The sequence below is a fragment of the Ursus arctos genome, unplaced genomic scaffold (genome assembly GCF_023065955.2).
Source record: "Ursus arctos isolate Adak ecotype North America unplaced genomic scaffold, UrsArc2.0 scaffold_37, whole genome shotgun sequence".
In the NCBI taxonomy this organism is placed as follows: domain Eukaryota; kingdom Metazoa; phylum Chordata; class Mammalia; order Carnivora; family Ursidae; genus Ursus; species Ursus arctos.
This window is the reverse complement of record NW_026623053.1, coordinates 1,874,057-1,887,106: the sequence shown is the minus strand read 5'-3', so window position 1 is coordinate 1,887,106 and position 13,050 is coordinate 1,874,057.

Here is a 13,050-nt window from a genome sequence, read left to right as displayed (position 1 = left end):
GACGACACGGCTAGGTCACAGCCCACCCGCTTCAATTCACGTCTGTGACCAGCGCCCAGGATGCCCGGAGAGGAGAGGCACTGGGGAGGGGGGCAGTCAGCCTTGATGCCCTGGCATCATTTTCCTCTTCTGTTTGAGAAGATATACTGTGTGCGTGGTGACAAATTCAGACCGTGCCAAGGCTGGAGGTAACCAATGTTACCGAGTTCTTGTCCATCGTTCCAGAGGTGGTCTTTACACATCCTGAGTGTGTGTGTGTGTATGTGTGCATTTACACACATGTGTGCACACACTGGACAGAGCACCCTTCTTTTTCCTCCTAAGGGCATAACTTGAGGCTTGCTCTGTGCCTACTGATGTTACTTCAGCTCACACGTTCAAACAGCTGTGTAGGTTCCAGCGTGTGGACACGGCAGATTTCATTTCCTGTCTCGGGGGGACTGGGGACATCCGTGCTACAGGTGGCACTGGGCCAGAAGGGCCTTGTGGCCAGGCCCACGCGGGAGCCGCGTGGCCCTACTGAGGTGGATGATGAACCTCTCCAGCAGACATGTCCATGGAGGCCTTCTGAGGGGCTTGTTTGGGTCTCTGTCTGGCTTCTGTCACACCTCATCTCTGGAGCAGCCAGTCCCTAATCTTTTGGGCCTGAACGTTCTTGGAAAAAATGTTCCCTAAGACAGAGGGAGCACAGGACTCCCAGCTGTAGGCTCTGGGCTTCGCCCAGCAGAATGTGATTTTGTTCTTGGGCTCTCCTTAGGGACCCCAATGGGCCCCCCAAGTCATCAGGGTGATTATGACGTCCGCTGGATGTCTCAAAAATATGCATTTTTTTACCTGGCTCCCATTCAACTCCATAACGTAGTGGTTTGCTCAATGACTGTAGAGTATGGTCTCATCTGAGGAGAAGCAGGACATTTTAAGACCGCAGAGCCCAAAATTAACAGCCTGGAATTTTTGCCCATGCTCTCTGTTGACTGACTTAAGCCATTACACGGAAAGACACTTTGGCAAATCCTGAACTACTTGTACAAGAGAAGCCACAGACATGATCAGACCATTTAACAAGAGGCATCTGGCCAACCGAACATTTTAGGAAATGGTCTCTACCATTAGTAGGATTGCAAACCCTTCCACACAACCCAAACACAGTGACTGAGAACAGTTCCACCTCGACACAGAACCAAACCCTTAAAACCCACTACGAACATCACAGAAGCTGGCAACCACTGCATCAAATTACGGTTTTCTGGGTTAACACGCTGAGGCCTTGTCACCAACCTCCAAACCTCTTCTCGCTTTGCCTTTTCATGGTGCTGTGGGGCTTGGTGCCTGAGGTAAGAACCAGGGTGAACAGAGCCTGGGCAGAATCACCTCAGATGCTCAGGAGGTGGAGGCCAAGGGGTCAAGGGTCAGCTCAGGCCCTCTGGCTTCTCTCTCCTACAGGCAGACGTCCCGTAAGGTGCACTGGCGGGGCTGACAGGGGACGCCCCGGCCTGCTGGTCGGGGTCAGAGCTGCGGCTGTGAGTAGGAGGGCCAACAAGCTGGAAGGTGAGTGGGCAGGAAGGCTCTGGCTCTGAGTGCTCATGGGCATGAGTCAACACCAAATACTCTGGCAGGGTGCACGTAGCAATGCTGACCTCCAGAGCTGGGCCCCCAACAGGCTGTGGCCATTTAGAATCAGTTTATGATTTTCAATGAGTTTTTTCTTTTTCTTTTTTTTCCCCAAAATGCCTCAATTTACAAAAAGCACACATTGGGCTTCCATCCATAGCTGACAGCAAATAAGCGACTGCCTTGGTTGGAGAATCTTTTCTGGAACGACCCACCGTTTGTCTTATCCATAAGCCCTGTGCCACCATCTTCCTGCTGAGCCCAGGCAGCAGTGTGGGTGCTACTCCCCGGCCTGAGGGCTCTAACCCGGGCTGGGCTCCTGAAGCCTCTGCAGCCCCACAAGCTGGACCCTTTTGGGATGCCACACTGCCATCCCTCAGAGCTCAGTCCCTAGAGCGAGGAGGGTCACCCCCCTGCCCTCAGGTGCAAGAAGCAGGGTTCTCCGCCGCATGGAGGTTTAGGGTCTCAGGCTAACCTATGCCAATGGAACTCATGCACAGAACCACCGGAGCTTGCCCCGTTCGAAGGAACAGTTTGGGAAACCGACAAAAAAAACAGGCGATCTCTCAGAAGGCAAGCAGAGATGCTTCCAGCTTGCCCGTCTGCAGCTGGAGACTCACGCTGCCAGGAGGCAGCAGCCACACCACCCCCGGGGCCTAGGCTGGGCAGTTGCGGCCTGGCAAGCTGCCATGTAGTGTGTGGCCTTGAGGAGAGATGATGCCGCAGAGGCGGTGAGGGCGCAGGTGTGCAGGGAAAGGCAGCCAATGCGTGAACGACCCCTCTGCATAATCTTGGCCAGGGGACGCAGCTCTGCTCAGAGGCGCTTTTGCAAGGGTTGCGCCAGAGGCTCAAGCCCCCAAGAGGGGCTCAGGTCCCCGTTATCCTGTGGATGGGGTACCAGTGAAGGAGAAGAGGACCCAGAGCCCCAGGTTCCTTCAGTGGAATCCTAACTGGTAGAGACGTAGGGCCCCACCGTTTCTGTGCCCACTGATGTTCACTCTGGGCCTTCTGAGGCTGGGCGCTGTAGGACTCAGGGTGCAGGAATCCCCCAGTGTGTTGTGTTCCTCTCCTGCCCCTTCCCTGACCCCAGTGCTGTCCTCAAGGAGTAAGGAACTGCATTCAGGACTCCGAGGCTGGGACTCTCACCCATGCTGCTTTTCCAGCCTGGGGCAGTTCACCTGGCTGGTGAGCCGAGTCTCATTGCCAGGCAGCGGGCATGAACGTGGCGCTCTGCGCGGTGACCACATTGTGCAGGTGTGGCCTTGCCTCCCTATGTGCCACTACCTTGTACCTGTACCGGGCTTGCCCGCCCACGGCCTGCTGCTTCCACAAGTTGTAGTAAGTAGGGTGAGGAGTAGTGGCGCCTGGAGCTTAGCAGCCTCGACGACAAGCACCACCACGGGCACACTAGCCGGGCTCTCACCAGTGATGTCGTACGCCATCCGGATGAGCTCATAGTGCCGCTATTTCTTCACACCTACAGGTGGAAGGAAACAGGGGTCAGCTGGCCCAGGACCACCTCCCTCTCTTGGAACCACACCGAGGGGCTGCGGGGCAGGCCGTGGGTGTCACCAGAGGGTCGCTGGAACGTTCTCCTCCTCCTTCCCTGACCCCAACGTAACAGCCACCCTGCGCTGCAGTGCACCCCTCCCACTCTCCGCTCACGGGAAAGGTGGCAGCAGGCCACCTATAAGGCCACCTTAACTAACACTTAAATAAAAATCTGAAAAGAAATAACAAAGAAAAACCTTACGGACAATACATTTAGAGCAACGTCTCTTTACTGAGAAAACCCACGTAATAAGCAGACTGCCCAGTTCAGACCCACGTTGGCCAAGCGTCCACTGCAATACTGGAAATCCTAGCCAGAGCAATTACACAAGAAAACTAAATCAATAAAAGGCATCCAAACTGGAAACCAAGAAGTGAAGGTCACTCTTTTCAGATGACATGATATTATATGTAGAAAACCCTAAACACAACCACAAAAAAAACTATTGAACAAATTCAGTAAAGTGGCAGGGTACAAAATGCATAAAAATCTGTGCTCCCTCGTTTCAAACTCTATGACAAAGCTCTACTGATTGCTGGCATATTGGCATCAAAGCAGACACACAGATCAACAGAACAGAAGACAGAGCCCAGAAGCAAACCCACACTTCTACGGTCCAGTACTTTATGACCAAGGAGCCAAGAATATGCAAGGGGGAAAGGACAGTCCCTTTACTAAGCGGTGCTGGAAAAACCGAACAGACCCATGCAAAAGAATGAATCCGTACCACTATCTTACACTCGACACAAACATTAACTCAAAATGAATTCAAGACGTGAAACCTTACAACTCTTAGCAGGGAACATAGGGACAAAGCTGCCCTGCGTACTACTCAGGCGTGATTTTTTTTTTTTTTTTGGATCATGTTCCAAAAGCCAAGGCAGTAAAAGCAAAAGTAAATAAGCGAAGCTACAAGAAACTAAAAAGCTCCTGCCCAACCATGAAAATCACCAACTAAATAAAGAGGCAACCTACCGCCTGGGAGAAAAGACTTGCTACTCATAAATCTCATAAAAGGTGACTTTCCAATATATAGAATGAATTCCTACAACTCAATCACAACAACAACAACAAACAAAGTGGAAGGATTTGCCAAACGGACATTATGCAGAGAAGACACACAGACGTCAACAGTTCCGTGAAAAGATGCTCCACATCAATAATCATCAGGGAAATGCAAATCGAAACAACACTGAGGTATCGCCTCACACTGCTTAGAAGGTTCAGTATCACAAAGACAGACATAACAAACGTTAGCTAAGATGTGAAGGAAAGGGATCCCTGGTGCACTGTTGGTGGGTACAGAAGTAGGTGCACACGCTGTGGAAAACAGTATGCAGCCTCCGCAGACAAAAGAAAAATTAAAAAGAGAACTATCCTACAATCCAGTAACTTCTCTTCTTAGCTTTTAACGGAACAAAATGAAAACACCTATTTGAAAACATAGTTATACCTGCATCTTCATTGCAGCATTAACCATATGTAACTAATTTAACATATAAAGCATCATATTGAAGTATAGAATATATAAAACATCTATAAAATAAATTATAATACAAAACTGTATATACATAACTTAGAGGACCCAAGAGAGAAGAATAACCTACAAGACCATGTCCGTGGAGAAACAGATCCATAAAGAGCCCCTTCCAACCCAACCCATCTCCCCACCACCCAAGCAACAGCCTTTCCTGCTGTGGCCACCGCTGAACATACCGCCCACGCCCTCTCCCATCTCTGCCTAGGACCATACGGCTGCTGCCCTCGCCACCCATGACAACTCACAATCCTCGCCCTCACCGCCGCCTGGGACTCAGAGCCCTAACCAACCATGCCATCCTCTTCCCCGCCAGGGAACCCACGACTCCACGGCCCTTGACGTCACTGCACACCTACAATGCAGGTGCCGCTGCCACCAGGGCCCCTGACCTCACTGACGCGCAACCACCGTCGCCACGGAAATCAACACCCGCGCCACAGCACGACCACGGAACTCCCCGCCGCTGCCCTCACCACCCTCACCGCCCCTTGCGTCGCAGCCCATGCCACTTGGGAACTCACCGTCGCCCTCGTTGCCGCTGCCTCCACAGCCGCCGCAGCCACCTCCAGCGCCGAGGCCGAATCTGTGGATGCCGCCTCCAGCGATGCCTCTAGCGACGCCACCTTCAATGCCGGAGGCGGCGCACCACTGACGTCAAAGGGAGGCGCCGCCGCCAGCGCCGCCGAGGCTGGGGCTGCCTCCAACACCGAGACCTCTTCAGTCGACGCCCCTCCAATAAAGCAGCCTCTGCTGCCTCCAGGGACGCCGCCGCTCTCGCTGACTCCCTCGAAGCCCAGGACACCTCCAGTGCTGCCGCCGATGACACGATCAACGCTGCCGAAGACTCCACCGCTGCCAACACGTCCGCACTGGAGTCCGCGCAGCACCGAAGTGAGAAGCGACCAGCGTGCGGGGCTCCGCCCCCAGCGTGCGTGGCTCCGCCCCCAGCCTGCGGGGCTCCGCCCCCAGCCAGCGGGGCTCTGCCCCCAGCCAGCCTGCGGGGCTTCCATAGTCGCCCCTGCTGCTTCCTGTGCCAGGGGCACTGCCTCCAGAAACAGCGGTGCCCCGGGAGCTTCCAGCAGGGGCGCTGCAGCGGGCACCTCTGGCAGGCACGCTGCATCTTGTGGTCGCCCCTGCTGCCTCCAGCGAGAAGGGCGCCTCCTCCACTGCGGCGGGCGCCGGTCCCAGGAAGGATGCTGATGCACGAGCCGCCTCCAGTAAGAGCAAAGCCTCCTGCAGCTCCTGCAAGGGAGCCGCCTCCATTGTTGCCTCAGTGGTCGCTGTAGGCCTCCAGCCCAGTGGGCGCTGCCGCTGGTGCCTGCAGCAGGGGCGCTGCATCCGTGGACTACCCTGCTGTCTCCAGTGGGGGGGGTGGGACTCGGACCCACCTCCAGCAGGGGCGCACTCCCTGCATGTGCCTGCTCCCTTCACTGCTGCGGAGGCCGACTCCAGCCTGCAGGTGCTGCCTCTTGCATGTGGGCTCCGCCTCCAGCAAGTCGCCGCCACCACTTTTAACTCTCATTTTAAGTTGCAAACAGTCTCAACTCAGCAGACAATGAACAGTATGAAAATGCTTTTTTTCTTTCCTAACCAAGCTGTGGTTAAATACGTGAAGAGGTTGTTGATTTTCTTTTTCCATGCTTCTTTCCCCTTCACTACAAAATGCCATTTTCACATTCCTGGTAAAAGCCTGGAGAGGGACCAGAGGTAGGGATACAAGAAAGTTCTTTATTGACTGCTATTTTTCATTCTGATTTGTGATCTCAGGGCCTGACCAAAATGTAAATCTGTCTCCCCTAAGGTCTTCAGAGAACTTAACAATACTGTTGGTCTTTTCACTGTTACTCCCCTAGAACAGGATGTATGCGGTTTTTAGATCTATTTGTTGGTGATTGTCCCTCAGGATCAGATGATCACCAGTCAAGCTCGACCTAAGTGATTCCCACGTAGTGCCTTCCTCTCTCCCGGAGGTTGTCTTTGGACCGTAGGAACCTCTAAGGCAAACTTTACCTTACATTCCGCGGAAGTTCAGTTACTTCACAACAAAGTCTTGTGCCCCTCCCCCCTTCTATCTGTGTATCTTTCCTGCTGCCTGAGGAAACAGGCTCTTGCCTTCAGGCTCCTCAGCCATATGTCAGATGCGAGTATGCCCCCCAAAATCCAAAGGATATATATTAAGCTCTTCTATTGATCCCGCGGAAACCCAACCTCTTATCTTGGAGACAAGAGCATCCTACCCATTCCCCTTGCTTTTGTTGGAAGGTTGGATAGGCAAGTATTAATGAACATAAAGAGGATTCAGACAATCCTCTTTACAAATTCTATTTCCCCTTAGTTTCAGGGTGAAGGATCCCCCTCCTCTGGGCTCTCTGACGAGCTTACGTCCTAAGTGTGTTAGTTTAACAAGTATTGCGTGGACTTTCATTCCCCCCATCCCTGGAGATAAACCAGACCATCAATGATTTCATTTAATTTCAAATCCCCGTATCGACTTTCAATAAAGTTCTACAATTCTGACACCAGTTGCAATGTGTTTCTTCCACGTGACAAGCAAGTCTTTGACACCACCCGCATGTCCTTTTCTGACACCACCTATCTGGAGATAGTGTCAGCTTGCACAGCTCAGTCCCACCACACTGGACCCCCAGCACCCTTCAGATGCCCATCACAGGTCCAGTTTGCCACCTGTGCTTGACTAGCCACAGATGGAAGGTTCCAACCACTGCCTCCTTAGGCTCAATTAATTTGTTACAGTGGCTCACAAAATTCAGAGAAACATTTCACTTACAAACCTACCGGTTTATTATAAAAGGATACAACTCAGGAAGAGTAAGAGAGAAGATCTGCGTAGGGCCAAGTACGGGGAAAGGGGTATGGATCGAGTTTCCATGCCCCGTTCCAGAGCGCCACTCTCCCAGCACCTCCAATGTTCACCAACCCAGAAGCTCTCAGAACCCGTCCTTCAGGGTATTTGTGGAGGCTTCATCACATGGGCATGATTTTATGATTTCATGACAATCATTGTTCTCCAGCCCCTCTCCCCTCCCAGGAGGTGGAGGGCGGGCCTGAAAGTTCCCACCCAATAATCAAGTGGTTGGTTCCACTGGCAGGCAACCAGCCCCCTCCTCAGTCCCAAAGTCTCTCATTAACACAGCAAACAAAAGATACCCCATCACCCTCCACACTTAGGAATTCCAAGGGCTTTAAGGAGCTTTGCTGCAGAAACGGGGTAAGATCACATATATATTATAAATCACAACACCGCAAGTTCATAACTCAGTGCTGGACAGTAATACAGCATGGATATTTAAATGATAGGTTCATTTTTATGTCGATGACCGAAAAGGAGCTTCTCAAAGAGCAAATCTTTAAAATTCATCAAATGAAATGACTTTCTGAAAACCAAAATCTTTTACTAAAGTTTTTTCCATTTACAGAACAGTTTCTGCAGCTCTGAACCTAATTCTTACCAAAAAGGGGATGAATAAATGTTGGGATCTGGGGGGGAAAGTGACCTCCTAATGTTAGAGCTCAGGGATAGCACTGGAAGGAAGATGAGTCAATGCTCAGATGTATTCCTTGGCCTAGACTTCAGGAAGGCAGAATATACAAGGAGAAAAGAAAACAGACAGGCAGAAGAGTCTCTCAGAGCCTGCATTTCCAAACGGGAAGGCCCTTTCCTACATGGATTCCTTGGTTTCATCAACAAGTATTTATCAAGTGTCCAACTAATCACCAGCGAGGATATTTATAAACAATGACACGATGGACTCCCTCTTTCCGGACGTTCCTAGTCTAGTGGGGAGGACAGACATTCCAAGAGCCCTTTGGAGAAAATGGGGAGGCTCTATTAACCAGCAGAGCTGCTTTTTCCCTCGGGAATTCTGGGCCCTTGGCTGAAATCCTCACCTGGATCCTCTGTGTGGTTGGCCCATCCTCACTTAATACTGCTCCTCCATCCCTAGCCTCAATCCCACTTCCCTCTTGTACATTCCTCACAGCACCTGCTATTACATGAAAGCGTGTGCTTCTGTCTAAAGCTTACAGTAGAAGCCATGAGAAAGGGATCTTGTTTATTTTGTTCAAGGCCGCTTGCCCTGAGACTAGAAGAACGCCTGGCAAATTCATATATTCATTCACCGTATGTTTAAAGCATCTACTAGTGCCAGGCACTGACCCGGGCAGAGATCGGGAAGCGGAAATTCCCTCTCCTCGTGGAGCTTCCATTCAAGTACCATAAAGACAATGACTGGGATGGAGCGCTTTCTTTGGAGAAACTCCACAACACTGAATCCTAACAGCAACTCTGAGACAGGTAGGATTATAATCCTTGCATTACAGGCAAGGAAACCTGGACCCAAGAGGTCAAGTGACTTGCCTAAGGAGAAGGGGCAGGGTTAAGATGCGCACCCAGGGAGTCTGGCCCTAGAGCTCAGTGTCTTACTAATCTGCTAGAACGCCTCTTGCTTACATACCCACAGTATGTGTGCAATAAGTATTGTTGGAAAATGGCTGGAAGCCTACGGAGAACCAAAGGAAGACAAGGACATCATTATGGAGGTACAGGGTAGATGATGTGGGCTGAGGGGGAGGTTAAGGAGCTTCATAGAGAAAGGGACATGGCCGATTCTTGAAGGCCTGGAGTGCAAAGGGTGGGAATACAGGGAGGGTGTGAATGCAAACAACAGACACAGCAACACTTAGTGTGACTGGACCATAAGGGGGTTGGAGAGAGGGCACCAAATTCATATAGTGATGGTAAAGAGCCTCGTACGCCCTGTTAGATAGTTTGAACTTGGTCCCGAAAGTACTCAACACAGAGACCTGAGGTGGCTGAAATGGAATCGCCGAGAAGCTCAGATTTAAAAGACCACGGACAAACCAGGAGCAAAAGGTGTTAAGCCAGAACCAGAATAAAGGAGCGCCATATTCTCTTCCAACTGTGTGATTTCTTTACAGATCTCAGCACCTCTATAACTGTTGATTAAACAAAGTTCTCAAATCCCCTCTTGCACTTACGCATGACCTCAGGGACCTCAATAAGATCTAACGGCACTGAATTCATGATGACGTTCCAAGGTTTGAGATGATTACCTCATTAACCTTTTGGACACGTTTTCGAGAAGATGGCTTTTCTTCTTATCACAGAGACAGAAAACAAGCAGATCAAGATCCTTCCCCAGATGGTAGGTAAGTGGTGATCTCACAAAAGAAGGGGAGGATTGGGAGTGTCTCCAGGGCTCCCAAGGAAAGCACTTAGGGAGGTGAGACTGCAACTTATATGGAAACTTTCTTCATCAGCAAGACCGGATCTGTCTGTGCTAGGACCAGGGCCTTGGCTATAGAACACCCAGCACCGTGCTGACAGCTGCTACATGCTCACTAAATGGGGGGTACCTCGATTTATGCGGTAAACCTGCACTAACGCACCATTCTGCCAACAGAAGCAACCTCTGGTTCAGAGTTTTTGTGTGGGGCGAGGACTTGCAGAACTTTCTACATCTGTCCTACTAAGGTCTTTTCCCCAAAGAACCAACTGTGTATTTTCTTTTTAAGGACCTGTCTCCAATGTCACAGCCAAGAAGAAGGTATCTTTTCCCCTCAGATGTAAAGACAGAAACCACCAAAAGAGGACATCCAAATAAAGGCCTGAACCTCAACCCTGGCGGGAGGTTCAGAACCAAGACAACTTACCACTGTGATGCAAAACCACCGGGGAGATGACAGGGTGGACCATTCTTGTGCCTATCTCACTGGAACCGGCGGCGAAGACGCAGAGGTCAGACGCGTTGCGTTGCATCCTACCCGCCAGGCCAAGGAATGTGAGCCAAGAAGAACCGTCTGTAAAACAAGTACAGCTCTGAGTTCAGGTCTTAGGGATTGCACTCTGGGAGACACAGAGTCACCCCCAAACGGAAAGTGTGCTCCACACTGCCAGCAGGGAGTGCAGGCTCAAAGAGGTCAAAATCACAGGGTCGCACAAGCTGGGAAAGAATTAGGATTGCTGCGAGCAGACCTTAAACTAATGCATGGTTGGCGGTTTGGCTACCAGGTGTTCCATGATGTCTATTTCAGACCAAAGCAGGAGGATGGGGTCCTGGAGGTGGCCCAGAGGTCAGTGATCATTTGCAACTACTGACAAAAGTCCAACGTTCATGCTGCTCCCAGAACCTAAACAGAAGATGTGCATCAACCCTATTTCAACTACATTTTGCAGGACTATCTTAGCAATGCTTACTCCTCCTGGAATCTTCTTTCACATTGGAAATGTGTTCTCATTCATCAACCCCTGGATCTTCCATTATATGGAACTGAAACAGGAGAGGTGCATACACCCTACCTCCTCCATGTCTTTTCAACTCTATGTGAGTGACTCTCTCAGTCTTTCTTCCTTCTTTCACAACTCTATTTTTAATAGCATCTTAGCAGTATTTCATTCTTAAAGAGAAATCGGGGAGGTTCAACAGGCAAATTGCATTACCACTTGTTGAAAGTAAGCCCTGATCTTTGCCATCTCTAAAGTCTCTATTTGGCTGAAATCGGCCTGGGGTCTTTTCTTGTGAAGATTTGCCTCTCACAGACACCTGAAGTCAAAACACTCATCACCACAAAATGCAAATTTAAATTTCGGAGGAGATTTAAAGGGGTTTAAATCCTAACCAGCATTTATGATACTGACCCAAGGTGCAAGCACTCGAACCACCAGCTTCTAGGGGATTCCAAGATTACTTTGGGTGGCATTCCGATAGGATTTGCCCAATCAGAAAACACTGTCAGTGTCAAAAGTCATGTCTCCAACCTAACCTGCAAGATAAATGGTTTCATAGCTTAAGGGGACCCATTTTGAGGCACAGAAATATCAGGCGTGTTTGCAGTGTGTGCTAATCCAGATGGGTGATGCCTTTCAGTTACACGGATCTGTGATTGTTTCTTAGATGAAAGAAGGCCGCAGCGATCATCGCACACTTGCTGGCTTAGCATCTACTCTTTTTTTTTTTTTCATTTATTTTTATTACGATGCTATATGAGTCACCATACAGTACATCATTAGCTTCTGATGTAGTGTCCCATGATTCACTGATTGTGTATAACACCCAGTGCTCCACACAACACGTGCCCTCCTTAATACCCTTCACCCGGCTAGCCCATCCCCCCACCCCCTTCCTCTCTAAAACCCTCAGTTTGTTTCCCTGGGTCCAGAGTCTCTCATGGTTCCTCTCTCCCTCTGTTATCCGTCCCCCTTCCTCTTTCCCTTCCTTCTCCTAATGATCTCCCTGCTACTCCTTATGTTCCACAAATAAGGGAAACCATGTAATTGTCTTTCTCTGCTTGACTGACTTCACATAGCATCTATTCTAACTAAGCTCAGCAAGAACAGTAATGGACCGTACACATTTGTAAACCTTGCTTTGCCAGAACTTTTCGTAAGGAATCTTCTAGATTGAACTGGCAATCGTGTCTTGAGGCCAGAGGCCAAGCCAAATACTCACCACAGACTTGCCTGCAGTACCTGTAGATTCGGGTCAATTCTTCTTTTTGAGATCCCCAAACTATCCTGAGGTTCCGACACCTGCCGGGAAGTAACCCTCTTTACTCATCTGGCAAGGCTCCTGAGAACTCTGTAAGCAAGGTTATCAGGCCAATATGTCCAAGGGGCTCCATCAAGTCAACCTGATATCCTTCAACTTGTCTGGTCATATCAGGGTCTATATGCATGTCTCTCTCTCTCCAACAGGACACTTCATTCAACGCCTTGGTAAAATAACTAAAGTTTCCAGGAGTGACCTGTGGCAAGGAAAACAGACTTGTGTTGAACTTTGGCAAATAATCAAACTTACCTTGAAAGAAGGAATACTCACTGAGAGCTGCTGAATTCTGGAGGATTCGGGTAGGGAGAAAAGTGAAATGTTTCCACTTGTTCACAAAAACATATTTTATCCGATCTCCCTATATCATGCATATTTTAACATAAAGTTTCCTTACATCTGGAAGAACACATATTAAAGAACCAGCAATGTTTCAAACAAGAGTCACAAAACTATCATCATCGTCCTCAACTCTTTCTGCCCCATAGTATTAGTTCTTGTTCTGTTTGAATGCAACAAAACCGGCTCCATTAGTTCTGGAAATTCTTACCCAGTTGAGTTTTAGGATTTTAAAGAGCACAACTTATATTTGTCAAAAATTCCTTTCATGAATCTCCTTGAGGATGAAACACATTCGACAAGGGCATAAATGACACAAGAATCACAAATGTACATGGTTCAAGATCTGATGAGAGCTCATTACAACGCACTTGACAAGGAAATCCCGTTACTTCTGTGACACAGAACATTTCCATAATTAG